Below are 26,037 nucleotides of genomic sequence, written 5' to 3' on the forward strand. Positions count from 1 at the left end.
GCAGGACAAAAAGGGAGGACAAAGTAATTAGCTGGCTCTTATTTAATGGGACCCTTCCTCAAGCCATTCATGGCTCCCGTTGCGGCTCCTCGTCCATATGCTTCAATTCAGAAATCATTTCATAAAGAACCACTGGTGGCAGGTAGCACAGCGGCAATTAACGCTGGCGGGAAATGGAATCGGCAGGGATTGAAAATGAAGTGTTAAACACTGCAATATTTGATTGTCCAGCTTTTCTTAACTCAAACCCTCTTTGCTCCCTCTCCCCCTCTTTTCCCTCTCAGATAGATTTTACCAAGAGAGATGGATAGCCAAACATTGGGATTCCCTACTGAGTGGGACTGTGCTCTAAATGCCTTTGGCCACAGAGTGGCTGAGGTTGGTTTTGGCTGTGCGTGTGTGTGTGTGTGTGTGTGTGTGTGTGTGTGTGTGTGTGTGTGTGTGTGTGTGTGTGTGTGTGTGTTTGGCCAAAGTGTGCGTTTATCCTCCCATGGCCTGTAAGTGGACTTGGCCGTAGATCCAGCTTTGGCTATCCTGAACCTGTGAAGCTATACCGTCTGTTTATGTGTGTTTAGACTAATGGCACCTGGACTGCTTGCTGAGGCTAGGAGAGATGTTAGCCACTGCACAGCCAGTGCGCCAGTGTGCCATTTTACCTCAAGGAGTCTGGATGTGTACCAAGCAGAGCCATGCCAAAAAGAGGCAGTGACCACCCAGAGAGCCGGGATGGGTACTGGGACTGGGCCTCTTTCAGTTTCAGTCACATCTACACTGTGAGGATGTTCTCAATATTTGTTGAAAGAAAACAATAAAACAGTCAGAAAAAATTGTTACTGTATTATAAATAAATGGATAACTTATGTAACATATAATATAATAATCTACTGCAGTATATTTGTAGTCAGTCACTTTCTTTAAGGATATAAACCATTTGGGGTCAACTTGAAGCAAACTATAATTGACATTTGCAAAGCAAAGCGTTTATTTTTGATAACACAAACTTATCTTTACCAGTTACTTTTTCTGAGTAGGTAACACTGTTATCTAGGAGAATACTTTTAAATGTTTGTAATTTCTATAAGGTAACAAGTCACACACTGCTGGCATGTTTAAGGAGAAACATAATCAACCCAGAATTGTAATCAACATCTCTAAGCAGTAAACAGCAAAGCAAATCCACAGTGGACAGGCGTATTTCCTCACTCTGTCTACACAGAAACCAGTCATGTTGAGTCAGTCCAGCCAGCCTGGAGGCGTTGTTTGGCCAACAGTAAACCAGGGTATCCCTCACTGGACACCACTTGGCTGCTCCTGAACTCTGCACACTAGCCGTCTGGCCACAGGCTTGTAGCAATTGGCAGGCCATGTTCTCCATGTTCTCTGGCAAATGTCCACTCTGAGTTCATAGCTTTTGACCTGTGTGTTGGAGGGATGCATTTGGCTCAGACTGAGCTATATAAACATCAGAGCGTGTAGCTGAGGGCCAGTTTGGCCCTAGCAGTCATGTTTAACACGCTGACACCGGTTGAATTTAAACACCTGATGTTCAGAGTCTGTCTGAGAGCCAGTCACAGCCACTGTCCTTTGGCAGTCTGGACGCCTGTTAGATATCATGTGATCTCATTAAATGAGAGCACTATACACTAAACACATTTATGAAAACAAATAAATGCTGCTCATCATCATTTTTTTCCTGAAAGAACCTCAGAACATCATCTACAATAAAGCCAAAAAGAAAAGCAATTCACCAGCTTTTATATGGAGTAGGTAAACCTTTCTTAATGGTCCTGTCAGGAGCAAGCATACTTGGGGTTTTTTTGTTTTGTTTTATTTTGTTTTGCTTTTGTTGTTGTTTTTAGAAAAAATGTTTCTGAAAATTTCTTAGCATAATGAACATTAACTTCAAAATATATATTTTTTATTCTGTAAAAATATTAAGTTGCGTCTTTATGGTGCCACTGTTGATTATCTCGTCCTTTTTAAATGTGTTGCTTAAAAAAATTATTGTGCAATTTATTTGGGTTTTTCAAGGGGAAAGAAATCACACTGATGGTGTAGAAGTCTCAAAACCTCAAAAGGATCTAATACTTCAGTTGTACTTTATGTTTTGTTAAAACAGCATGTTGTCTTATGTGTATGCTTCCTGTTATGTTAAAATAACAAAGCTGTGACACCATGAGTGCAGTGGGTAGCTGTTTTATAGACGGTGTTATAGAATGAACGCTTAAATATGAGTAATTCCAGCATGGCAACTGAGCACCAGGGCCTACCTCGCTGACCACAGCCTGATCTCTATCATGCAAACAAGTGCTGAGCTTAATCCATAGGGTGTCTGGGCTCAACCTTTGAGATAGAGTGACCTCAGGCATTGAGGTCACTCTATGCAGGAACTTGTTGTAGAGCTGCTACTCCTCCGTTTTGAGGAGGATGTGTTTCAGGCATTTTCTACTAAGAGGAGACACTGGAAAGATTATGTCTCTTTGCTGGTTTGTGAACACCTCGGTGTTGCTGCATACGATCTAGACTAGATGGTGGCCAGGGACAAAACTGAATCTGAATCTCTACTTTGACCCCTGTGACCTGGACCCACATAGCAGCAGAAAATGGATGGAGGGATATTTCAATTCATAGCTTGCCTGAAAATCTATGCATTTTTAAGCTGTCTTCAGTCTATTGAAGTAACCCAGTGTATTTGCATTATAAACACAAACTGCTACTAGGTGAATCTTAAAAAAAGTTGATGATTAAAATAGCACATAGCCTGACATACACTGAGGTTATAAGCTCCATATCCGCTAACAAGAGATCTACTGTGTCATATTCACCACTGAAGCGGTGACAGATAAAGTAATGGAAACAAAGCTGTAAATCTTTACAGCAGGTAACAAAGTTTGAATGTCAGCGAGCATGACGGCCACTGATTCAGACAGACGTACTGAGGGGGGCCGGGGGGTGGGGGGGGGGGGGGTAGGGAGGCAGAGTTGGCATGGATTCCTACCTGTTTGAGAGCGGTTGGCGATCCTCCAGTCAATGTGCCACCCTGGCTGCTTTCTCTCCTCCCAGCACTCCCGCCATGCCTGCATGCCCCATTTCCACTCACACTGGGGACACAATCAGAAAAACACCAGGAACAGACATAAGCAAATCCAGTTACTAATCAGGTAGCCATGGTGGCATGACACAGTATCACAGCAGATATATTTTTTCAAGTGTGAGGGTGAAAAACTCACATATTTTGAGGCTAGTGAAGGTGTAATGACTACACATATCAACGGACACTGATCAAGTCTAACTGGGAACCCATTAGTCGTACCCTTTCTTATGGATTACTCGTATTTCCTTTCACCTCTTACTTTAATTGTTATTCATTATCTAACTATTTAGTTAGATTTAGAAAAATATAGTTAGGACTAAAATACACCTGTCAGCTTTTCAAAGCTCTGTTTTCTTGGCTGCCAGGTCAAGAATTTGAGAATTCTTTAGAGAATTCTGAGAAACATATGTGGTGCAGAAAGCAAATTTTCTTCAAATTGAAAAATTATTTTCACTTTAAAGCTGACAATAAAAAAAATTATAAAACATGGCAAAAAAAAGAAAAAAAGAAAATTGGCATAAAACATCCTGGTCCAGGCTTTCAAGGTAGGTTTGAAAAACAGTAATAAAAGGACTTTAATGTAAAAAAAAAAACAAAAACAAAAAAAGACAATCCTTATGCACTTACATCACGGTGTAGAGATACAAAGACACAAACAGAGAAATTGCACTGTAAATCATGTCCATGTACACGTCAATTTATTTGGCCATGAGACCAGACTAGGTTGACATACACCACACTTCTTCCTATAATAAATACAAAAATACTTGAAAAATTGCTACATTTTGGCTCCAGTTTCAGTTGCAAACTTAACATGTTTCCTTCATAAGAAGGTATGGTACTTCACATTAGAGCAGACATCTATTTTTGACGAGTTCAGATATAGACATTAGTTTTATTTTATTTATTTTTTTCCCATGGAAGGACAAGAAGGGGACAGTAAAATACTGATTGTTCCCGGAACTGAAAAAACTATGTACTGCTCATTAACTTATATTTGTCATCAAAGATCCCATTTCATCTCCCACCACTTGGCCTTCAACATGCAGTCAAGTACATTCTCTGTGGAGATGGTTAAGAAGAGTTCTTGGGCTGGTTTTCACCAAAGTTGCTGTTGGTGTTGTGGTATTATCCCAACCCTAACCTCCAACCTAGGGTAAGGATTTATAACCAGGGCTGCACATAAGTGGTCCGCAGGTGCACATTCGCTATCAAAATAAAAGACGCGCACCAGATAAGAAGTTGCAACACGCATTTGCGTACATAAGTTGTTCTGGAGGAGGACAGACATTTATTCAGAACTCTTAAAGATGTCAAAGAAGCAAGCTCCGTAAGCAATTACTTTGGTGTTCCTCCACCGCAAAAGAAGCGTGTATTCCCAGACATTCAGAGACTCACTAACTCTAAAGTTTCAAACCTGTTCTGGCTTTAGGATAAGAACAGAAGACGTGCATCAGAAGCTCTATGGCATGGGTTTCTAGCAGCTCCTTTAGGTGTAATGTGTAGGTGGCCCAGTACTTTGGTCCATATAGTATATGTTCTCTAACTTGCGATAGTAAACTGATACAGTTGTGGAGACTTACAAAAAGACCTTCAGTTGGGTTTTGAAGGAATTTGCACTTTACAAAAAGCATTAAAAAACAACCTCATAGCCCAAAACATTAGCACAAGAAAGGGATACAAAAAAATAGAGTAGAAAGAAAACCTCAAACTTGTGCAGCCAGCAAAGATTGAATTCTCTTTCATCCTGACATTAATTTTGTGTAAAGCATCATAGCTGATTCAAAGCTGGGTCTCCTGCTATGACCATGCAGTTGACAGTTGAAGAGTCCACCCTTTCCAAGCCGGGAAACAGAGTTTCAGGCGCAGAGAGAAACCAGGAGCATTCTGTCATTCAGAATTGACCACACGTGTAATATGTGCCAGACTACCATCCTGTGCCAGCACAGAGCGAGCTGAAAATTCTGTTTTTTTTCCCTGCACCAACACAAACTTTATTTCCAGCCTGCTGTACTTGTCATATTTGCCTTGTTGGGACCTTGTTCGGTTCCTAAAATGTAAATCAAGTTGAAGCGTCACCTTTTTCAGACACTGGAGCATTTCCAGAAACACATTGCAGAGGTACAAGTAACAAAGTACTTCTACAAAGTGATCAAAAAATAGCAGCCACCATGAAAATGTTCATGTATAGAAGTGTATAAGATGAGGCTCTTGAATGGGAAATCAAGATTTCCAAAGATTCTCAAAACCTTTTTTTTTTACGCCTTGTAAAATTGTCATCCATGCAACCTTGCAACCATCCATCCATCTATTGGGGTGATGGAGCCTATCTCAGCTGGTATAGGGTGAGAGACAGGGTAAACCCTGGCTAACACAGAAAGACAACCATTGGTCCTCACATTTACACCTTGTACAACTGCTATAAGGAAAAACAACTTCTTAACATTATTAATTGTTTAGGATACGTAACATAAACCTACGCTAACCTTAAATCTTTTTATAGCATTTTCATCTGATTGAAACACCCAAACAGAAAGGATTTTAACAGGAAAAACTGCAATGTCAAAATATAAGAGACTTCATTCGAAATGTTACATCTTTTAATTTCCCAAAATGTGATTATTTAGCATGTGTCTTAAACAAACCCCTCTGGATGCCCAGAGGTTACAGCAAAGGAACAGAAAGTGAGGAAGGCAAAGAGAAAGAGAGAAAAAGTAATAGGAGACAGAGTTGGGGGTAAAGCTCAGAAGGAGGGGCGATGAATTCCCAAATCTAATCTGAGTATAATCAGGGCACTGCCCCAGTGTCCTAACCCCATCTACACACACTTACACACACAAACCACAAGGCTGTTGCCTATCCATAACCCCCAGTGTGTGGGCTGCGATGTTCCCATGACCCACTTAACACATCTGGGTCAGCTGTATTCAACTACCAACTAATACATATACACACGTACACATCCTGCCATGTACATTAAGACAAATGAACACACACGCATGCAGGTTCAGATAAGGCATGGGTTTTTTTTTTTCAAACTCGTTTGAGTAAAAATGATTGCTTATCCACTCCTCATTACTGGAAAAAGCCCCATATATGTCTCATTATATTATAAAGCGCAGCACTGTTCAACAACTATTCACTCCTCCAGAGTTCAGCAGTGGTTATTTTTCAGAGCATTTACTCTTCTAAAGGCCCAGCTCGAACTGGAGCAAAGGCCGAATGTGTGGCCCCACTTCACTGTATATAAAGAGCACTGTGAGACGAACACCTTTGAGAGCCAAAAGGTTGTCTCGCTAGTTGTAGAGCTGGATGTAAACTAGTAAGTTTTTCTGGCGCGTTGGGGCCTTTTTGCAGAGGCAGGAATCGAGAGAAGGGCACATGAAGAGAGCGGTTAGGCTCTTTAAACGCAGGGGTAGTACTGGCTGCATCGCTTCCAAAAATAAAAAAGGAGAAAAGAAAAAAAAAGAAAAAGAACTTTTGAAGTGTGTTTGTGTTTGAGGCGAGGGAGCAAAGGTGTGCTTTTGCGTTTGAGGCAAAAGCCAGGAGTATCTTCAGTGTGTGTGTGTGTGTGTGTAAGTCCCTCTTGCCAGTTTTAAAAACCATCCGTAGCCCAGGTAAATGGCATGCTGTCCTCTGCACATGCCCAGTGGCTTTCTCTTTCTCTTCACAGGAAAGAGTTCAGAGGGCCAGTTAGCACCGTTCACAGCGGACCCCGAGGCTTCGCTCAAACACACAGCCCAAAACACACACAACCCAATTCATGCACAGAGAATTCCTAAAGCACACACAGCGTACAGGAGGCCACAAACACATTCACACATGCTTGCAGGCTCGCGCAAATTCATGCGGCAGCAGTACATGCATACATACGCATGTGCATGCACACACATGCGCACACACAGTTGGCCCATGGCTAGAGTGTTCAAACAGGCGTGATATTGAAATCCAGCAGTAGGGAGAACAGCGGGTTTTGCTGAGGTCCATAGCAGGTTATTGATCAAGGTTAGTTTACTGTGAAAACTCTGCCTGTGGCCAAGGGCCATTCATACCAGAGGTGTGTGTGTGTGTGTGTGTGTGTGTGTGTGTGTGTGTGTGTGTGTGTGTGTGTGTGTGTGTGTGTGTGTGTGTGTGTGTGTAAGCAAATGAGTAAGAAAAAGACTTAAACGTGTATTTTTGAACATACATGTATATTGAAAGTTAATGGACTGATTGGAGTCTAGCTGAGCTTTTATCAGCTAAGAGAGCTGTCTTTGTGCAGAAGCTTGTTCTATAGAGCCCCTAAAGTGTAACAGTGGGAATCATCATCTTTTTTTCTCCACTAATTTTGCATTACCTTGCAACATTTTGCATTCACCCAATCCATAGACAGTGGCTGAGGTGTATAATGATATAGTATGCATTATGTTGTAACACTATGCATTGTGTTGTGGTCACTGATGGTGACCACAACTGGTGAGTGTACTCCAAACTATAGTCTGATGCACTGTAGTTAGAGAATTAGCTAAACAAGTTAAAGTGGAGCTGAGACGACATGAATTATGGCTAATTTCCACTACAGAGGCCTGGATTTACAAAAAAAAAAAAAGATGGATTAAAAGAAAGTTTTTAAAGTTATTTTTTTTAGAGCGTTAGCGCCATTGTGTGCCAGTACAAAACATGACATCACCACAATACCTGCCTTTTTGGAGTGCTCGAACCCTCCTCATCCTCCTGCTCATTTCTTCTTCCAAAACCAACTTACTGTTTACCTGCTTCCTGATCGAATGCATTACTTATCAGGTAACTTTGTAATGGGATCATCTGTTTTATTTACTTCCTGTTGTGTATTTGGCATAGATGGAAAATACAACTCACAAATGTGTAGTATTTGCATTGAACTGTGTTTACTTTTGACAGTGTGGCATTTTAAATGATATAGAACGAATTTACATTTCCTACTGGCCTCTAATATATACAGTATCACATCGTAGGCTAACAGGATGTTTAAAGGACAAGAACGATAATGATTCATGATCTTTAGGTTGTTTGCTTGTCACATGATCAAACCTGTCAGGGGTCTCTGTAATTTATTTCCAGAAGAAAAAAAGAGGGAAAAAACATTTGACCCCAACATGGCAAAAAGGATCAGTGAATTCAAGATCAAATGAATAAAGGAATGACTACATTTTGAATAGCCATGCATTCATGGGTTCATAATGTTACAATGAGTGCCAGCAAAGTCTTTGTGGTAATGCCAGTCAACCTTTAGAGTTCTGAAGCTTTATGTTGTGGGACTACTCAGGCTTTTACATGTTCTGTGAAACTACCAAACTTGGCTGCCATTCTGTTAGTCTGTCTGACACACTATGCAGATATTCCAGAACACACATTCACATCCCCTTTTGTCTCGCACTAACAAAAGCAGTTGTTTGAGATGTGTCTGTTATTCTATTCAGGACCTCAGAGGCCTGCCAACAAATGACCTTCATATGGAAATTTAAACACCTATGCACACATGCGTAAATGAGTGTGGGGGAATTTCAGCATAACTTCACTCAATCAGACAAAATGTGGTAAATGTTAACCACAGACACACAAAGAGAATCACTTTCAGGCAATATAGATACATAACCTCATGCATACACATGCATAACTTTCACGAAGCTTGAATGTAAGTGGGTTGGGGTTTTTTTTCATGCCAGAAAGTTGTCCAAGCAGAAAGTTGTGATCCAACTCTTTGCTTTTTTTTCTCCCTTTTGCTTATCTCTAGCTCCCTGTCTTCACAACATCATCCATCCTTACTCTGTGGTACTGAGTCAAAGGGAACTGGATTTATTCATGTAGGTGCTGAGAGGATTTATTCACTGACCTCAAAGTTCTTGCATACTTGATTTTGTGTTTGGAAGACTGAAGGGTGCATCAGATCTTAATTTTCAATTGGGGCCTGTTGACCAGCACCCCAAACATGTTTAATGTTCAGCTGCATCTTGCTGGAAATTAATTTTTAATGGTATGTAAGAGTAATAATCAGAAAGAACCACAGGCTTGCATGGCACTGCTTGGTAGCCAGTGACAGGTCAGCTTCATGGACTAATATTTTGTGTCTGTGTATTTTTACTAACATGTTTAATATTGTTTATGCTTGATCTTGACACCAATATGCATGTAAACAGGTGATGGCAACTTTTTCTTTAGTTTAACGACTTTTTGTCAAACAAACTGGCAGGCCTACTGGTTATAAAATGTCTTCAAGCTATCTTACGGTTAATATGTTGTAAAACCTTTTATCTGCTTGAGTTCTCTTGTAGGTGTCCTCAGCTCAACAGTAATAACAGCAAAAGGAGGGCTTAAAAATGTGACATCAATGTACGCAATGCTGTTCCTTCACCTGTTAATTAGCTGTATGTCTTGTAACTGCATTATAATACATGTCTTCAGATGGATTACAGATGTAACGCTTTAAATTGACTGGGCGATATGAGGAAATCTAATATCACAATAATTTCTGTTGTATCACAATACACGATATATATATAAAAATATGTTTAAATAATCTCAATTTTTCCTACTTTGAATACAAAAAATCTGAATGAATTGAAATGTTTTATTTTAACCATTTTTAACTATCAGTTGCCCACAGAGGTTTTTCACTAATGACAATACTGTCACAGTAAATCTCCTTCTGTGGTCAACACAGGACCTTTAACAAACAAAAGATCATAGCAGCAAAAAAGTACATCAAGCAAGAATTCAAGAGAAAAATAAAACCATCTAAATTAAAATGGTGCTTATAACATATAAAAATGGTAAAATAAAAAATGTGATGGCCTCAAATTACAGAAACAAAAGTCTAGATAGTGACTATTAAAACAACTGGCCAAGAACATTCACAGGTATCACAGCTGGTTTATTTAATGTGGGCTTTTTTGCGGGGAAATGCTGACATGCAGAGTTTAAAACATTCTTCATTTTGCAGTGGATGATTATTCAGCTGGTGGGATAATTTCGTGGTACTGCTACCTTTAGCGACTATCCGATCTTTAAGTGATGACCTGATAACCCTGCTTCTGGGTCCAAACTACTCTGCGTTTATTAAGGCTGTTGTGTTTTTAACATGTTTTAATGCTTTGTATCTTTTTCTGTTTAATCTCAACAAGCCCCTAAAAACAGTCAGCGATCACTGTCGGCCTCTCTCGGTTTTTATTACCACTGTTCATTTTAAAGCTCAGTTTTTAAAACCTTACGATGTAACTACAGCCTAGGCCATGCAGCAGTATATTAATGGCTAACCTCGTATTGTGGATGGATTATCTCAGTTGTTCTCCAGACTGAAGTTTGGTCCATTTAGAGCATCCTGCCATGAAACTGCTTTTGTCCCTAACCATCGGGAACATTCACATTAACTTTTATCGAGTGGAAACAAAGTTAGTGTTCATCCTCCTCCAGCTTCACTGTGCTAATCTGTTTATAGTATGCAAACCATAGCTGTGTAGCTAGTCACCACGTAGCACATCATTAAATACCAGCTAGCCCAACTTCAGTAACCCTACAAATGTCATTACTGTTTAGTTTTCTGTCTTCATTAATGTCGGAAGCAATAGCAGAGCTATGCGTTTTAATTTTTCAACTCTCAGTGATGCCGCAGTGTTAATTTGACTTTGGATCTGAAACAGAGGTTGGACCTGAAAACGGCTAATGATGTCAGACTTAAAGACCAGATAGTTTCACGGCATGTTTTGCAAATTATGCATTTTGATCAACGTCCTCCTTATGAAATTTTTTTTTTGTATTGTTGTATTTCCTCGCTTGTCTATCTGGGACAAATATAAATAGTATTCTCAGCGCAATGCGCCAGGTAGAAAATTTTCCTTTTGGGAGGTGGGATTAATGATGCATTCACAGAAAAAACTCACAGTGAATGAATGCAGACAGCTTCATATTTCCATGTCAATTTATACTTGATGGTTACAATAAAGTCATTTTAACCATCGTGCGTGGAAAAACTTGTGATACATCGAGTATATTCGATATATCGCCCACCCCTGTGAAATAGAAACAGCAACCAGCAATCCTTTAAACTTCTCCTTTATCATAAGGGGTCACCACAGCAGGTCTGCATGTTTGACTTGGAGTTTTATGGTGGATGCTTTTCCTGAGATGATCCCAAATTTGTGTGTCCAGCTGAAAATGAACCACTGACCTTTCACCTGCCATTTAACTGTGCAAACCACTACACTACACTTCTTTTTAGTTTGTTTCAAAGGAGCCAGTGAGCAGACTTGAGCAACAGATTTCAAGGATTTTTGAAAGCCTTCCATTCAAGCATAGAAACAACACCTAACGCAAGGGATGTCCAGTAGTATTGTGTCTACACAACGTTAGCAAAAAACTAATCATTAACCAATATTCAATTCTGTCTCAAACAATTTAAATCCATAAAAGCATAATTTGTCTGCATCTCTTTAGCTGAATCTATAAAAATTGCAAATATAACAGTCTGAAATGGTGTCACTGAAAGGGTGGCTCGGAAGCAGATGATTTGCTCCTAAACTCCTGGATCACCCCCCCCCCCAAAAAAAAAAAAAAAAACAGAAACAGAAACAGCTACTACACTACAGCTATGTGTAGAACATGGTGGAGGCTCTGTTATGGTTTGAGATCGCATTTCAGCAAATGGTGTTAGGGATCTATTAGCAAAAACTACCATCAGAGTTTGATTCTTCAACAAATGCTTCATTTTTGGTTCATTTTTCATCGTGACAAGGATCCCAAATACACTGTCCATGCATTAAAAGCACACCTGGATAGAAAACATATAAAGGAGCACTATCATTCCACACTATTTCAGTAATATTCAGACCTGAATATTACTGAAATAGTGTGGAATTTGGAGAGAGACAAAAGACAGCTAGCATCCAACGAAGAGCTTTGGAATGCCCTTTATGAAGCCTGGACAACTATTCCTGCAGACTACTTAAAGAAATGACAAGAATGCTTGCATGAAGGTTCAGGCTACATTAGAATGCACTGTTATGCAAGATGGTAAATTCTAGGGGGGGAGTATCAGAGAGGGTTATGTTTTCTTTTCATTTTACTTAGCACTTTAGGTGACCCAAAGCATTTCTGGATTTCCTTAACCCCGAAATCAAACATTAAACTAGTTTTTGTGAAAATGATGTACAACCAAACTGTCCTCACTTTCCAAAAAGGGCCACCATCTGAAGGTCCAAAATTGAAAAAGGATAGTAGTGCAACAACAAACATACACAGTCTCCTCCATCCCCTCTATTTCTCCCTTCCTGTGTCCGGTCAGAGTAATGGATGGCATATCTGTTGCTTACTCATGCATACAGCTGACAAATTGTCCCTCTCTGATCACAGCCCTGCTGCTGTGTGATTTGTGAAAGACAGCACACGACAAGATGAGTCGGCAGCTCAGATTGAAAAAGGGCACCGGGGATACAGACAAACTAGTCCAAAAAGGTGCATTTGAAGAAAATTATATATCTGAGGGCTTACGGGCCGCCGGAGTGCGGATGAGCTGCTTCTGTGGGTGAGTGCATGCACATGTGAGTAAGATTACAGATACGTGAGACATGTTTTTTTGCAATGACCTTGGTGTGGTGGAAAATTTTCATCTCAGTACATGTGTATGATGGTATACAAATTCACACAAAAAGCTTCGCAACAAGGGCAGAATCTCTAAGATGCACATAAACCATAATGCGTGACTTTTGGAGACTGGATTTACATGTAAGACAGGCCACATATTGTGCACCAGCCCCTATTTAAAGTGTATGATATGACCCAAATACAGTCCAGCAGTCCCTGCTTACAGTGTAATTTAACCCACATACTACTCGCTGCTCCCTGGACCTGGTATCATAATATGAACCTTGGTGTTCATCTGAACAATAGACTGGACTGGACTCATAACTCAGACGCCCTCTACAGGAAAGGGCAGAGCAGGTTGTACCTGCTGCGGAGACTCAGGTCGTTTGGAGTGGAGGGCCCACTCCTGAAGAAATTCTATGACTCTGTTGTGGCTTCTGCTATCTTTTATGGTGTGGTCTGCTGGGGCGGCAGCATCTCTGCTGGGGACAGGAAGAGACTGAACAGGGTCATCCGAAGGGCCAGCTCTGTTCTAGGATGCCCTCTGGACCCAGTGGAGGTGGTGAGTGACAGGAGAACGGCGGCTAAGCTGTCATCCCTGATGGACAACATCTCCCACCCCATGCAGCAGACTGTGACAGCACTGAGCAGCTCCTTCAGTGGGAGACTGCGGCACCCACGGTGTGGGACGGAGAGATTTCGCAGGTCTTTCCTCCCCACTGCTGTCAGACTCCATAATAAAGACCTTAACTGATCAAGCACACACATCCATACATATGCAATAATACTAAGTGCAATAATCCTTTCTGTCATCGTTGTATTTTTACTCAGTTGTATATAGTATTTGTATTTGTATTCTATTTTTATCTTATTGTATATTTATTTTATTTTATTCTACTGTATATAGTATTTTATTTTATTCTATTCTGTACAGTTGTGTACTGTATTTATTCTTATTGTATTGTAATTTTTGCCTCATAACTTTTGCACTGTCCACTTCCTGCTGTGACAAAACAAATTTTCCACGTGTGGGACTAATAAAGGTTATCTTATCTTATAACCCACATTCTTGCAAGCACACTCTAATCCTGTCCCTGTTGCTGGCAGTTTTGTGCATACGCTAAACAAACTGCCCCAGGTTAAATCTTAAAAATCTAAATATTTCATAAAAGTTTAAGTTTGCATGAAAATAAAAGAGAATGCAACCATGTTAACCGGCTACCACATTTATAAGATCAAGTAATTTAACTTCAACTAAAGGCTGCTAAATGAATCCTTTTGTCAAAAGTTTATCAAATCCTTCCTTCTGAATTTAAAAAGTTGTGGGTTTTTTTGCCCTGGTTCGCTGAGTCTGCATCTTTAGTACAAAGAACACTGCTTTATTTTACTTGATCAGATCTAGAATTTTCCAGGGCAGCAGTTAAAGTTATATTGGTCCAACTGTCATAGAAATTTGGCCAAATCTGGCTGACTGGCAGCGTTGGCTCAGAGTCAAATAGGTGGAGTATCTTTCCTCAGCCCAGTGTAAAATCTCTGGGTCAGGGATGTCAAACTCATGTTATCTGTTTGATAAAATGTTCGATCTTAAGTGGCCTGAACCAGTGAAACTCCCCTTTCTGTTAGTGTAAAGAACTTTAACTACACATTTAACAGGGATATTTTATTACAATTTCAACAGTACATCAGTTTCTCTATAGCGAAATGCTGCTGTCAATAAAAGAAATTTATCCGGATATGACTCTTTGGGCTTAAAATTGTAAGAAGTAAATGTGTAAAATTACAATTTTACAGAAAATGTTCTGATAGCTCATTGCTCAGACTGAAAGACTGAAATGGAAAGTTTTTGTTAATTCACAGAAAATGTCCTTTTTTAAAAGAAAAAAAAAATTCATTGTAAAAACAGAAAATTCTTTAGCAGATAGTGAGCAAACAGGAATTTCTAGATCATTAAATGCTTTGGTGTAGTATGAATGACCGTGGGGAAGGTCTTTATCAGTAGGGACACCTATAAAAATAAAAATACAGTCCAAAATTGATTAACTTTTTCCAAAGCTGTCCAGAAGGCCAGATTAGACTCTTTGGTGAGACAATTCTGACCCTGGACCTTATGTTTGACACCCCTGCTTTAGTCCAGCATGTATGAAACTAGAGAGGGAAAAAGAAAATGCACCAAAGCAGGTACAGCTGCACACTGTGTGCTGCTGTGACTGAGACGTGTGCCTTTTTATTTATCAACTTAGATCTTCTCATGTGGAATGAAGTGACTGACTAGTATAAGAACAAGATTTTTGTCACACAACCTTTAACAGCAAAGGTAAACTGATACTTTTGACACAATAAAGTCTCCAGTCATCACTCCAAAACAGTGGTCCCAGCTCTTAATGTGAAACACGTTTGCTGGTCATAGAATTTCACTCACCAAAGTTGTAGGACAAACCTCTCAGAGGGGCTGTACCTCACAGTCAACCACATTATTTCAGACAGTTCCATTTAAAAAATCCTACGAAAGACAACAAAAGGACAAATATGATCAAGAGGTCCAGTTTGGTCATGTGAATTAGCAGAGGTGATGCTTACCAGCCACCAGTTTGGAGAACACCTCTCAATGAAAGCAGACACTGCACTAAATTCAATCCAAATGGATGTCTTATAACAAAATTCACAGTTCTTGCGTTGGGGGAAATTAGCTATAGAGACCAAATGTTTGTTTTTACCAGTCTTATTGCTTGGTGGAAAAAAGGTGTAAGAAAGATCCACTTCTTGGTAAAGGTTTATTTGGGACCAGTTGCAGAATATACACACAGAACCCTCTAATGTGCACCTGAAATGGTAGGAACGTAAAAAAGATATGCTTTAAGGGTCCAACAGTGCACTTGGATGTTATATGGCCATTACATCACTGCATTTCTTCCAACCATTAGAACCTAACTGGTGGACTTGTGTTTCAAGGATTGAATGTTTAAGTACAAACTTCAACTTAAAGTATTTACTAGCAACAAAAGGAATCATATATAGGTGTTTTAAGCATCTTTCAATCTTTAGAAACGAACGTGTCCTGTGTACTAAGTAAGTCAGCACAATACTGACCCAACGTTGTGAACATAATTACAGCCTAATCATCTGGCACAAAAGCCAAAAAGAAGCTTATGTTCCTAATGTGATCCTTAAAATCATAGGCCAACGCAGTCAAGCTTCCATAAATTAGCCTACTTTATGACGAGCCGTGAGCCATTAGGAGGAAGGGGGAAAAAAATCAAAGAGTGAAAGATAAAGAAAATAAAGGGGAGAAGGTACAAAGGGGCAGGAGTGGGGGTGAACAAGGCCTTTGCTAATTCAGAACACTAGTCGGAGCATTGTGCCAAGTCTGCCTCCCCTCTGAACCCCCCGCCTCCCTCCTTCCAACCTCTTCTCTTTCTTTCAAAGGGCCAAGGGGAGGCTGCAGCTTTCTAGTCATAAACATCTCTCGGGTAGGTCTGCACTGGGCCTTTGCCACTTTACATATTTGCTTATTTGAGAAAAAAAGCAGAACGAAAAAAGAAAGCTATTCTGGCTCAAAATCTGCTTCTCTCTCACCCTCTTTCATTCTCTGTCTGATCATTCCTCAAGGCCAGAGTTGAGGCTGTGATAGAGATTAGGACAGCAGCGCTACTGACAAGGCAGCTAAATCTACACCGGCTGACAAACCTGGCAGTCGCAGTGTTTGGAGAACGGTTGTTAAAAAAGAATCAGAGGGGGGGGTTGACTAATAGCGAAAAGAGAGAAAAAGAAAGAGAGAGATGAGGGTCAGGAAATGGAGCATTTTGAAGGGGGCCAAAATGGTTGATTAGGGAGACTGATCAGTCCTGATTTAAGGCAGATGTAGGGCTCTCGCACGGTTGATTTAGCTTTACTAAAAGAATGTGTGCATTCCTGCATGTGTGTATACATTAGCAGCAAGTACTGTACATCATGCATGTGTGGCTGTTTAAGGCTGACTAAACAATCTGTGTACACAAGAGGGTGTGAGTGGTGCGCAGCCCATAGGGACTCTCGCAGACAAACAGTCTACACTTGCAAAGTGCTGAATTCACAACACTTCAAGAGCTACCACTTTCCTGTGGCGAAACCACACGGCAGTAGTCGCCACTGTCGGACACAATATGGTGTCCATATGCCCATGATGACATCCAGATGACTTGATTCAAGGGAACTTCACGGCAAGGAGTCGTGTTGGGTCTGATTAAACCACTCGAGCAGGGCACATTTAAAGGACAAGTCCACAGCTTTGTCTTGGAACAATAAGGTTTCCATATGTGGAAATGTAGGAATGTGATTCCAGTAACAGAGATGGCAGATCTTGACTTGTGACATGTAATACAGGAATACAGCAGAACGATGTAACTTATATATGTCGGATAGTTTATCACAGCCTTTCCCAAAGATGAGAGTGCAGCGGCGTCCTTAAAAGGAGACAGAAGATCCCACAGGCCCAATCTTAAATCTGCGCTCTAATCAAATTACAAGAGAACTTCATGGATTTCCTTGAAATTCTTATTTTAAAAAATGCAAATAACACAGGCTGCTGGCTATAAATTGCTAATGCGACCCAGTCAAATGCAAAGTGTTAAGGGCAACGTGTGACTCGCTTACCACTGGGACACAAACTTCAATAGAAGAGCAGTAAATTTTGGTCAGAGTATTGAGTAACATCCAACTAACCAGGGTTTTACTTCACTTTTTATAGAAATAAATACATTTATTACATATGAAAACGTATAAATTTTTGATCACTTTCAAACTGAATTTGTTTTATTACTGGAGCCCACCTGCAGTACCTTCACAATCCTTAACTTAACGAAACATAAAAGCTCAGTCTTAGTGGTTGGGTTCGCATTATGTTAACACGCCACAGTTTTTCAGCATGCCGCTGAAACGAGACACAACCCTAACCTTAGATAGGTCGTCTTTCTTTTTAACACTCCACTCCAGGCACCTGTCATGGTGACAAGCAGTGTTGGGCAAGTTACTTTGAAAAAGTAATTAATTATAGTTTCTAGTTACTTCTTCAAAAAAGTAAATCAGTTAGTAATGGAGTAATAAATTACTTGAAAAGTAACTATTGCGTTACTTTAAAAAAAAAAAAAAAACATTGGCCATTTTTTACTATTTTTGATTTTACCCTTAAAAACTTTTTACTTTGCCTGGTTTGGTATCATCCTTTTCAGCACAACCTCACGTGTCTGAATTAGAGACGGACCGATCTGATATTACGTATCGGTATCGGTCCGATACTGACCTAAATTACTGGATGGGATATCGGAGAGAAATAAAAAATGTAATCCGATCCGTTAAATATCAAAAAAGCACCTCACAAAACTTGTGACATGGCCTCATAACCGTAGCACGTCGGAGCAGTATGCGTCACGTGATAGAACCTGTCGGTGGTCTGGTTGAGCATTTGGAGCCGGCATTTCATCTTCGACAAAGTTATCCCCGACAGAAGTAAAGCAAGTGTGTAAGTTCATCTCTGAATATTTGTAAAGCATTCCCACATTAAGCTTAACAACAGATATATGGAGCGACTGCCTCTTCTCTCTCCCTCCCTCTCCTGCTGCTACTTCAATCGTCAAACTGATCAATGATCAGCTGATCGGCTTTTCTGTCGCGAGTCCGTCTCTCTTGCTTGTTTATCGCCCACTTCGTGCCAGAAAGAGGAAACCAGCGGCTGAACAACAGCAGCACGTTTAAGCTTGATAAGCTGTTAGAATTTATTTAATATTACTTTCTACACCAGGATCTTTTTCTACGTAGCTGACAGCTGGTAACTGTGCAGGGGCGGATCTAGCAAAGTTCAGCCAGGGGGGCCGATAGGGCATGAACAGGGAAAAGGGGGCACAGAAACATACTTTTCTTTCTTATTCTCATTTAAAATGTGTTGCTTTTAATAAATAATTATCCGAATCTTACACCCAAAGTTTTAATCTGATGAAAAATGTATAGAAGTCCATTACTGTATATAGTAACTATTAGGTCTAATATACCCCAGTAAGCTACAGTACGTTTTCCATCTGTGCAGTCTGCAATTCTGTTGAAGAAAGATGTTGAATCTATTTAATTATTCTTGAAAAATAATTGAGTTCTGTGCATTTTTTTCCCACACTGCATCAAATTAAAGCTGATTACGGCGATTAAGCATCACGAGGTGGAGGGTGGGTGGTTCCCTATTTTTTTTAGAACCCTATTAGTTAGGTTGCTTAATAATAATAATAATAATAATAATAAAGTACTCTTTAAAATACCAGAATAGGGAGGATGGAGTAGGTTTAAGTTTATTAGATTGATCAGTATTGCTGAACTATGAAATATTTTGAGTGCAGTGTATTTTTTGCATACAGGTATAACAGAATAGCTTTAGTGTTTGTGTTTTTGTAACTTGAGTATGAACTTATACAAGCAAGATATTAAAAAAAACATTTTTATTGATTAAAAAACACACGATTCATATCGGTATCGGCAGATATCCAAATTTATGATATTGGTATCGGACATAAAAAAGTGGTATCGTGCCATCTCTAGTCTGAATTAACAGTTATGTTTTCATTTTGACATACTGTATTAACACAACTGATCTAAAATCAGACAAAAAACATAAAATCCAAGTAGAAAAAGTTATATTTTTTACTGTAACAACCACAAACATGTTTAATGAATCATGTTTCATAACTTTAAATGCAAATATAAATGGTCAATTTTAAAATCATACGCACAAGTTTTGCAAACAACAAAGTTATTTGCAGCCATATACCTTTTACCCTTTTTTTTAAAATAACCATTTCAAACTGTTTATGTAACAATCAGCTGTTCTGCATTCAATAAGACGCCACACAAACTATTTCTGCCGCTCCAAAAAAATAATTTCTGTCCACTATAAAGGAGAACATCACAGCCTGATACCTGCAGGTCTGACAGCAGCAGGTGTATCACTGCGCCTGTTTCTACCTGGAGACAGCAGTCGCCTCATTGTTCTGACACACAACACAAAACTATCCACAACACTGCACACTAACTACACAAGAAAACACATTAACTACACACTCCAAACATGCTAAACGTCACCAATCTCTCACATCTCAAAATTCGCTCTCTCTTTTTCTGTTGTTTATCTTTCTCTCTCTCTCGCTGTCACTCCTAAAACGTCCCCCTCTTCCCAATGTCATGTTACCATATCATTTTTGATTGGTCGACATGGTGCATTTTCCCACCAACACCAAAGGGCTGGGTTTTTTTGTTTTGTTTTTTTATTTTTTGGGTCATAAGCAGAGAGTGCTTGCTAGCGCTGTCCTTAGACAGTAAACGTGACGAAACTATTGAGGAAAAAACGCTGCGTATATATTGTTTATCATGACTCTGGTTTTACGTGGTCTATCAACACAATTTATAAACTGGTATATATCACCTTGTTGCCTTGTCATCTTGAAGTGGTCATGTGATTGGCTTACCACGACTACTTTATTCTTCCTCAGTCAAACAGCAGCACTCATGCAACTGTTTTGCCCCCTAGCTCCAGGAGTTGTGCCAAAAAGTGATCATCTGCCAGAAAGTGATTGCCGCTGTCGGGAGCGCACAGCTGCTTAAAGCTGTAGCGCCCAGATTTCTTACACCTAGTTCCGTGCAAGTGATATAAGATGCGGTAAGCTGAACACAGCTTCATCCGTCTGTTTGTTGAAAAATAGTAACGCGACCGCATTTTCTTGTTAGTAACGGTAACGGCGTTGTAACAATAGGAATAGTAATTAGTTAGATTACTCGTTACTGAAAAAAGTAACGCCGTTAGTAAAGCCATTACTTGTAATCCCGTTATTTCCATCACTGGTGACAAGGTACCCCATTCTCCCACCAGCTGTAATTTAACATGCTGTTAAACTAAATTCAGTAACTACATTACAGTTACAATTAGGTTCTTCAGTTATCTGAACACCAGTTGGATAGAAAGTTTTAAAAAAAAGTTTTAAAAAAATGCTTTCTTTCTGCATATTTGCGGAAGAGATGGAAAATGCTGGAGTGGTCTACAGCTGAGTTATGGACATTACTTTTATTTGAATTGCACAAAAGGACAAGAGCACAATGATAATGTGCAAACGGTGTCCAGAATAGAAACAAATACTGCTAACACAGCATCAGCTCTGTGCAAACTTGCAGAGAGATCATGCTAACACAAAGCTAACCAAGAACCCAGAATGATTTTAAACTTGAGTCCATGCAGAACCCCAGCCCAGCAGCAAGAGCCTGATCTTCAGCAGGTAACAAAGGCACTATGAGGCTTGCAGCCTCTGTTTCTTCCTGTTTATGTTCCTACAGTAGAATCACTGTAGCAACCTTTTTGAAATCTCTTTGAGCTGGTTTTCTACTTTGCTGTGTGTTATCCAGTTTGTGTTCCTGCATTAATGCAAAAAGAAAGATTGTTAAGTGTTAAATCTTGGTATGTGGAGTTGTAGCCTGATTATCACAATGCATTTCAGGTCATTTTACAGTGTTACAAGAAAGTAATGTAATAAATAGTGTAACTAATTGCTTTCTCCAACAAGTAATTAAGTAGTATCGGCTATTAGTTTTAAGGAAACTAATCAGTAATGGGTAATAGATATTACTCGTTAGTTTCTTTGGGTAATGACCCCAACACTGCCCACCACACAACAAAAACTGCTAAAGAAGGAACAGGACTAAGAGGCCAAGGCACTGTCCCAGCTCCAAATTTCCCAAGTCTCAGGCTGACTCAGTATCTCCCAAATGCGCCAAAATAAACCAATACACCTGAGGCTCTGCCCTTTAAAGCACATGACACAAAAAGTCTGCTGCCAAGATGCTGGTGCTAGACAAGTGGTACACCGCAAAATTCCCTTGGCCGAGCGCTGAGGTATTTAGGTGGAATGACACGAACAGGAAGGTTGTTTTAATGTTGTGGCCACATAGATGACGGTTCCCTAATATGCAGAAAATTATTGTTTCTTTGATGATACCTTAAAGTGGTTAATGCATCATTTATAGTCCTGGATTGTTGTCCATTTGTATAGTTCTTTTGCCATGCATGCACAGTCATTCATTCAGAACGTACGGGGGTCCTCCTTGGGCTCTTGTGGTCTGGGGGGCTCTAGATGTCTGGCGCCTGGATCCCCTCCATGCCTGCTTCATGTCCTGGGGGGCAGGGCTACGGCTCCCCACACCTGCTATTAGATAGTTACATTGAGAAACCTTTTGAATACAAGCACGCTTACACACACAGGTGTCCACACAGGCATTCACCTGTTTGTACTCACAGACACAGTATCTTGGTTGGCCTCTAAACATTTAGTGCGTTGTCGGTCTTGTGTGCTGCTCAGTAACATTCAATATTTATTTTGTATTGAAACTTATGCTTATGTTGGTTGTTGCTGTGGTTTCCCTACTTTTTTCTTCTCTGTCTGGTGATCAAACAGATTTTTTGTGTCTTTTCTCTCTTTCTCTTCTCCTCGGTTTTCCTTTCCCTCGCCTTCTGTTGAGTCTCTTCCCAACCCCTCTTTTTTTCATCTTTCTCTTTCCCGTCCACTGGTCCTGTCCATTCTGACTGTAATAACTTAAAAGTAAAATAAATTAATAAATAATAAAGATTGAACAAAATATGACAATCAAATGCATTTTTCTTGGCCTTTGGGCAATAATTCTGATTGCTACAGTGCCAGACAGGACAGGTAAAAAAAAAAAAAAAGAAAGAAAGTCACCAGCATTTAGCCCAATAAAAATCCTTTTCGACTATTGAAAAAATATAAGTGTGTTTCACAGATAATGGCTGCAATGGGTAATCTTAAATGTTTCATTCGACTACCAAAAAGTTTATATTTTGCACAACTTCTGTGTTGTCTGCAGGCGGTACTAAAATAAATGACAAACAAAAGCACAAATATAAGCAAGAGTAGCTGAAACAGATGATTTTCCAACACTGTATGCTGTGACAGAGTGTACCTAAAGCATGTAGATGTGGATCTGCAAATCACCATGCTGGCACTTTAATGTATTTCACTCAATTTATTACGTTCTCACTGTGGCCTTTGCTGTATACCTTCATTTCCAGGTGTGTTTCTGAATGTATCTTAGGCAAACTTTACTTGTACTGTATGTTTTTAAACTTATTTCACAGAGCTCATCCTCCAGTTGTAATCTCAGATCACCAATGACTTATCTGCTGTATGACCCCAGCATATTGACAGAAATGAGAAGAAAAGCTTTTGTGCGTTCTTTTCCACATACTTGGAACCGTTTGTAGAGGGAAATGAAATTAAAGACCTTGGTTTCCTTTACTCAATCTAGGCATTTGTAAACTCCACAGTAAATGACTTTTCACAGATTTTAGTTCAGTTTAGCTTTCTTAATACTGGCAGTTTTTCTGTGCTGTCTATTTTCTTGCAGCCTCCATACATTTACCTCTAATGCTGCTATGCAGGCCTGGCCTCCTGTAGGAAAAAAAGATTGCTAACCTCACTGCTTAAAAGTGTTAAATTAGATTAAAAAATCTATATGAGGTTCCAACAGTCAGAGTTGGGTCAGTAACAAATCTCTTCAACGTGTTTCGGCAGAGAGACACAACTGTGCGCTTATTTAAGACAGAGGAGATTTCATGTTAAGATGAATGTAACTTTGGAAGATACTCAGTTGGATTATTACCTTTAGATAAGAGTTTGAATCAATACTGAGCCTTTCTGTACCTTGGAGGACATTTTGAAGTCTCAGTGGATGAACTCATTCGTGCTTATTATACACAGCTAAACCGGAAAGTAAGTGTGTAAGTTTTGGGGGGGTTTCACTGAAATATATTAAACCAAAAAAACCCTGATCTCCTGACTGCTTTTCTTGCAGTAATATAATGTTGGCAATGTTATCCTGTCCCCAGGTCTTAGCAATGAACTTGGCAAGTACAAGATTATCATTGCTGGGGTGATAATAGTTAAGAGAAAGAAAGACCCACAGTGCATATGTTCAATCTTAACATTGGAAATAGTCTTTTGACCGACTTGCTAACAACTGTCTTACAAATCATTGGATAATAAGACAATGTTCAAAAATTTTTAGGAGCTTTGTGTCAGCAGACCTAGGCTCTAATAAACCAAAGTTATCCATATCACTTTAACACAATGAATGCTCATCAAAAGCAGTATTGCCGCAACAATATGCAAAATGCTAGTCTGATGCGGTTTGCATTTATTATACATAGCAGCAATTTCTATGATAATGTAAAACAACAGAGGATTGTAGCCCACCAGATCATTCACAGGCAAAACCAAACCACTCTAATAAGTATAATTTGTGTGTTTGTGCATCTCTCTGTGTGCTTCTTCTCACCCTAGATTGTGTATTGTCAGTCTGTGCGTCTGTCTTTCTGCTTCTCTACACCCACTACCTCACAGTTGCAGATTAGGATGCTTAGCGCTCACCGCAGGGCGAGCTAATCACCAAGGAAAGCAAGCAGTTAAGGAGGGGAGGGGGTCGGAAAGAAAAGGAAAGGGGAGTGGTGCTTAAGTGCCCTCCACCCCACCTCCCCATCCAACCATCCGACCCTTGCCAATCCTGCCTCCATACTGCCCGCAGGGCATCGTCACGGTTGCAGCGGTGTGAAAGTAATCTTCCAGTGACACTTTTCTGCTTTTCTTTTCTCCTTTTTTCTTTTTGTATTTATTTTTCATATGGGCTGGGATCGGGGTCACTGTCAACAGCCTCCTTCCTGAACCCCCCCACCACCACCACCATCACCTCTCTAAAACATGCAAACATGCCCCCAGAGAAGGCAACTCCAAGTGTTGTGTACAAACACAGCAGTGGCAAAATTCCTTCCATCCCTCGCCTCTAAAAATACTTCCCCACAATGCATCTGATAATAGGTTTATGCAACGATGCACCAGCACGTGGTAATGTTTCCAGCCCTACATCAGCTGATGGAGGAAAAAATTACACATGCAAAACTGTTGAGCTGCAGCATGCAAAACACCTGAAATCTGGAGAAATATTGGGATTAATCGGGTTTTAGGGGATAAAGATGGTGCATGTCTATGACTTGCTGTCAACAGATAACAGGCATTCACATTTCTAACCCTCAACAGAGGGTCACTAACATGCAGCTTCATTAAACAGATGGACATTGTGGTCGTAGCAACTGTTACAGGTGCAGATACATACACAGCAAAAGTGTACGGTGACTAAGCAATTTTTTTTTTTAGTTTTACTTTTGTTATTTTGAAAAGTGTTTTCCATAGATGACATGTTTGTGTTTATGTCACCGGCTTTATGGTCTCATACAAATACAGGCAGCTTTTTATATATATTAGTTGGTTAATTCAGTTTAAGGCCAAAATGTCTAGTTATTAATAGACATGAAAAACGATCCCTTCCTTCATGCTTGTAAAGAAACTAGCACAATCTAAATGCTAAAACAAATCTTTAATTTAAAATAGTTCATTTAAATCAGTTTTATTAGTTTTTTTGCAAGTTTATTTGTGTTACATTATGTCCACATACTGAGGGGCATAGCTGTGCAGGTTTTTTCATCAGTAATTTAATTATGGAAAACATCAATGGCAGATACTCACAGGACTATTACAATAACTCCTAGTCAGTTTTCATGTTCAGGTTACTATTACAACGTTCAGTGTAACTAAGCCGTGTGTGAGGTAGAGCAATGCAACAGAAACAGGGATTTCTGTCTTATGACACGTCATTATAAGTACTCCACAATTTCATAGTGAGATTTTCTCAAAGATGAGTTTGCATGAAATTAATTAACCAAAAGGAAACAAAGTAGTAAACCTGCATTAAGTTACTTCCATTCCTTAGGTTCAGCACACAAACAAATATATTTGTATTATGATGAATAAACTGGTCAGTTTTCATGTTCAAAATGTTGTTCAAATATTAAGCTGTACTTCCAATAGCAGTGCAGTGTAACCCACGATGTGCACATGTAGTTTTAACATTGTAAAAAAAAAAAGAATCCAGGCCAGTCAGAGCAATATTTTCTAAATTTATTCATCAGATTTGCTAAACTAAAACTGTATCATGAGCATTCCACTTCAAACAAGGCAGCGCTCTTTTGGCTTTAATAAACTGAAAGTTCCAATGACTTTTTCTCTTTAACTACCGAACACTTCAATAAAAACCAAGTGAGTATGCATCATTGCTCTGAAGTTGTTTGAAGCAGCAACCTTCATCAGATTTCAGAGTGCAAAATTGAGTTCCTGATCACCAATGAAGTCAGCAGAATTTTGGATTCAATTAGTAATAATTTGTATTTACAATATATTTTAAATGTATCTACACAGAGCAAAAAAGGCAGCCCTGTGTTTATTGCC

At 39.6% G+C, this 26,037-nt stretch overlaps 1 long non-coding RNA gene across 1 annotated transcript in view; it reads right to left on the reverse strand.

The window, feature by feature from the left end:
- Positions 1-958: 958 nt before the first annotated feature.
- LOC105940978 (uncharacterized) overlaps positions 959-26,037 on the reverse strand; it is a 48,662-nt gene continuing 23,583 nt past the window's right edge. The window contains exons 2-3 of the long non-coding RNA XR_013101433.1: positions 2,999-3,101; positions 959-1,416 (exon numbers count right to left, since the gene is read on the reverse strand). This is a non-coding gene — a long non-coding RNA (uncharacterized LOC105940978). The remainder of the gene's footprint in view (positions 1,417-2,998; positions 3,102-26,037) is intronic.

The sequence above is a fragment of the Maylandia zebra genome, linkage group LG13, assembly GCF_041146795.1.
Source record: "Maylandia zebra isolate NMK-2024a linkage group LG13, Mzebra_GT3a, whole genome shotgun sequence".
In the NCBI taxonomy this organism is placed as follows: Eukaryota; Metazoa; Chordata; class Actinopteri; order Cichliformes; family Cichlidae; genus Maylandia; species Maylandia zebra.